The sequence below is a fragment of the Tasmannia lanceolata genome, unplaced genomic scaffold, assembly GCF_043159265.1.
Source record: "Tasmannia lanceolata isolate RefF3 unplaced genomic scaffold, GAP_Taslan_0.1 ptg000004l, whole genome shotgun sequence".
In the NCBI taxonomy this organism is placed as follows: Eukaryota; Viridiplantae; Streptophyta; class Magnoliopsida; order Canellales; family Winteraceae; genus Tasmannia; species Tasmannia lanceolata.
Genome location: NW_027518681.1, coordinates 4,173,649 through 4,178,464, shown reverse-complemented (window position 1 = coordinate 4,178,464; position 4,816 = coordinate 4,173,649).

Genomic DNA, 4,816 nt, shown 5'->3' with positions numbered 1-4,816 from the left:
TGGCGATCAGAGAATCTGATTCATTACTAGTCTCCATAGGGCCCTCTTTTTCTTGTTGCCGCATCCAATTAAGTGCTAGAGAATTGACAACCTACTGCTTCTTCTTTTTTACCCTTTCTTCCATTCTCAACCTCTTAATAGAAGATAAGGGTTGATCATGCCACTGCTCAATTGTCGGTAGGCCTACATCCCGTAAATATGTCTAAATCTCTTTTCCCTTTCCTATTTACTGTTCTACTTTTGGTAGGTAAGCTAAGGCTACGAGATGCCTCGTGAATAGGTCTAAGTTTATGACCACCGACCACGCCTTCTCTCTTTCTTTCTTTTTTTTTTCTCCCTAGGACCTCCATGTTTTTTACTTGTACCTCAAAAAAGAAAAGATAAAGAAGGTTACATTAGGCTCTACATGAAATATCATAGATATTAAGGAGTGGTTTCTAAGAGGTAAGTTATTTTTATTTAAATTTTAGGTAAGAATGTGAATTATCGAAAAAAGAGAGAAGAAGATAAGCTTTTTTAAGGGTTTCAATCAAGATAAGCTAGACCATGGTTTGTTCCCTTCTGTTTTCAGCTCTGATAATCCCTTTTGTGGGTTTCTGTCAGGATAAACACATAATTCTGAGGTAGGTACGATTTGATTTTATGTTAGTGGCAAACCTATATAATGGATTTTTCTCTTTTTTGTTTTTATTTCTGGTCAGGAATTATTTTTAGGGCTTTTGAATAAGATAAAAAAAATATTTTCTTAGGTAGGTAACATCATTAGATTTGATGTTAACGACTATAGTCACGCCATGATTTTTAAAATTTTTTTTTTTTATGGGGATGAGATGTTTTCAGTGTCCATCAAGATAAACTAGGGCTGCAACTCGGGTCGGGCGGGTCGGGTTTTGGAGAACCCAACCCTACCTGAGAAATATCTCGGGTTGGGTCGGGTCGGGTTTTTTTCCGGAAAACCCACGATTCCCAAACCCGGCCCTACCCATGATAAATCTCGGGTCGGTTCGGGTCGGGTCGGGTTTTTTCACGTTGACGCAAATTTTTAAGGAAAATTCTTGTTTGGCAAGGCAACTCAACTCATAGAAGCAGAAATTACACTCACATTACACTCGAATCAAACAATGATGTAATTACACTCACATCACACTTGAATCAAACAATGCTGTAATCAAACAATGTTGTAATTACAATCAAACAATGCTGAATCAAACACTTGAATCAACTCAACTCATAGAAGCAGAAATTACACTCACATACAGTAACAGTGGGTGCGTGGGTTTTTACTTTTAACTTTGGGATAATTACATTTACACCCCCTCTAGTTTCTGACACATCCACTTCCACCCCTATAGTTTAAAACGTGACAAATACACCCCTGTAGTTTCAATTTGTTTAAGGTTTGCCCCCTCAGCTGAAGGTTCGTCCATAGATTGAAGGGTTAGGATGATCCGATGGAGCTGATTTTTTGGGCACACCATATCTATATCAGGACTCATCAAATGAACGCTTTGGATCATCCAAATAATGTGGGCCCCTACTTGAATCCAAACACTACCAAAAAATCATCCAAATAATGTGGGCCCACATTGTTTGGATGATCCAAAGCGTTCATTTGATGGGTCCTGACATAGTTAGGGTGTGCCAAAAAAATCAGCTCCATCGGATCATCCTAACCCTTCAATCTATGGACGAACATTTAGTTGAGGGGGCCTACCTTAAACAAATTGAAACTACAAGGGTGTATTTGTCACGTTTTAAACTATAGGGGTGGAAGTGGATGTGTCAGAAACTAGAGGGGGTGTAAATGTAATTATCCCTTTAACTTTTAACTAACAATAGAAAAAAAATGTACATACTATAACTTATGTAACTCGGGTCGGGTCGGGTCGGGCCCCTTCAAACCCGGCTCGACCCGAAACCCATGAAACCTGAACCCGACCCAGGCTATTTTAGGGTCGGGTCGATGCGGGTCGAGTTTTACCCGGCTCGAGTTGCAGCCCTAAGATAAACCAATAATTTTTAGGTGGGTAGCATTAGATTTTATGTAAATGATTATATCTAGATCATGGGTTTTTCTTCATCTTTAGAAAATAGAGATTTCTATTAATTCTGGATGATTACAATGAAACCCACTTAGGTGATAAACATGACAAGAAACAACTAATCCTAATACTATCCAATTTCCTAATTTAGCCCTCCTACTTAATCAACCACATAATCAGATCTCAATCTAATCTTATAAATCTCATATATTTTAACATGCCCCCTCAATCGTATGTGGATTGAAAAATCTACATACGTTTGATTACGTATGTGTATCGAACATCGACATGCTGAAGATTGGAGGTGGACACGCATTATTAGGGTTCGAGCAAGAAGGCCACGACTTGGCAACAAGGATGGAAATGCGACAAGTGCGGTGATCGATGGTACGATGAGGAGACGCCAGGCATTGCAATGGATATTTTTACAATCTATAAGAGAATAAACGTAGAAAAAAAATGAAAATATAACATCAACGGGTGGAGGCTAGGGTTTACAAGGGACGAAAGGACGGCTAGACGCCATCCGGAAAACAAAAGAGATGGTGTTGTTCTCAGTCCAAGGTCGGATCGACCTGATACCATGTAGAAAATAGAGATTTTTATTGATTCCTGATGATTACAATGGAACCCTAGACAATGCTTATATATAGCACTTAGGGGATAAACATGACAAGAGATTAAGATAAGAATGAGCTAATCCTAATCTAATCCAATTTCCCAATTTTGCAATCCTACTTAATCAACCACCTAATCAAATCAATCATATCTCAATTAAGTCTTATAAATCTCATATATTCTAACATCTTCTTTTGTTATTATTATTATTATTATTGTGGTGAGCTGCCATTTTGAGGGTTTCTATCAAAATAGAACAAATGAGGACATAGAGGATAGCAAGTAGGACTATAGACACGGATAGGACTATAGATACGGATAAGTGATAAGTCATGGCATTTTCGGCCCCACTCAACACCACAATAAATAGTAAAACAATGACGTTTGCAAAGATGATGAGAGATTCAATATCCAATGCTAAACAGAAGCCACAACTTTCTTTGAAGGTAGTAACTTCATAGGTTTTGAATGGGTTTGATGAGTCATGGGTCTTATCCTCAACCTTTATTCTCCTTTTCTACATTATAACAAAATATTTCGTAGTTTCTATGTTTTGGATGTATCATTTTCTCGGATTAAGAGAAGAAGAGAGGCCCAGGAAACTACTTAAGTTGACAACCAAACACTACTTACCACTAAGAGGAGACTACTTCACTGCTATTACACACATGTTGACAACTTAAAGTTCTAATTCACCGCTACTTTAAGAGGTAACTACGTCTGCAACCAAACTGAGGGTCTGCCCACGGGTAATTCACTCTTTGTGCTTTAAATTTGATTTAGAAAGTAAAGATGTTTGTATACTTAAGTGTTTTAGGAGTATCATGTCATCTCAAGACCCACTTTCTTATCATCTCGACTTTTATTCTTGTATTGGATTCCAACTCACCTTTTCTAAAGGGAGTCTTACACAACAATCAATAGAAAAGAGACAATTGAATAGAAAAGAGACAATTGGAGAGGTTGTTGGAAATAATGATTTCGATTAAAATCATTTCTATTAATTATTTGACATTGTCTCTCATGACATCCAGGTATAAGGTTTGGTTCATCTCTCCCCTTCCATATTTTTCCTTCTTGGTGGGCTTTTCAGGCTAAGGTGGTAATGGTAATTTCTTGCAATTTACGTTAGCTTTTTTTTTTTTTTTTTTTTGTCTTGGATTGGACAACGTATCATTTTCGTACTCTGACTTTTGAATGTGTGGATATGGTAGGGCTGAGCTAAAGGCCTTTGTGGTGTTTTATCTTGGGAAAGCTCTATTTCTTTTCCTGCATTTTAATGGCAGGGAGGGAGAAGTTGGAAACTTTTGCTCTTGGTGGGTCAGCATTTTGAGGGTAATATATGGATATGTTACAGGTTAGGACACCTTTGGTCATACAAAGCTCAAAGACAGAAAGTAGTAACCTAGTTGTCAATCAACTTAGGACATAGTATTGACTCCATCTTTTAAAGAAACTAGGTAGTTTCACTTTTTAAAGAATGGCTATTTAAGTATACTTAAATACCCATTCTTTAAAGAGTGAAATTATATGGTGTTCGCTCCTTCATGCACGAAACCGGGGTACTACACGAGTGACACCCTTGATATTTGATCCAACTACAACTTCTGAAAAAGTTGTTTGTTCCATTTCATGGCTGAACCATTCGAAAATTCGTTAACCATTTCACGGCAGAATGTTTGGAAACCTCTTGTTCTTCTACTAAGAATTCAGGCCTTTTGCTGAACAATGACTCGATCTGAACAGTATAAATACATAGGAATTAAAGATTGAAAGATCGTCACGAACGTCTGGAAAATAAATGTTATCTTTGCAATTGGGATGAAGAACACTTCACACCATATCTTTGCAATATGGGGTTAGTTAGGCAATATTCCTCCAATTAGATAAAAAAGATATTATGGATTTGGAGAATAACTGGTTTTGGGCTCGGTATAATGCTTTGGAACCTCGCATCTTTTGGATTATTTGGAAGGAGAGGATTTCATGTATTTTTGAAAGATCAAAGAGGTTCCACTATTGTAGGCTGGTTCGTTGGTTTGGAATATCAGATTGATAGCAGTTTCTTGGGCCCTTCAACACCATTCCTTATTAGGAAAGTCGACAGATATCATCGTGAGAAATTATCATGGCTATCCATCAACTGTGGGCCCGTC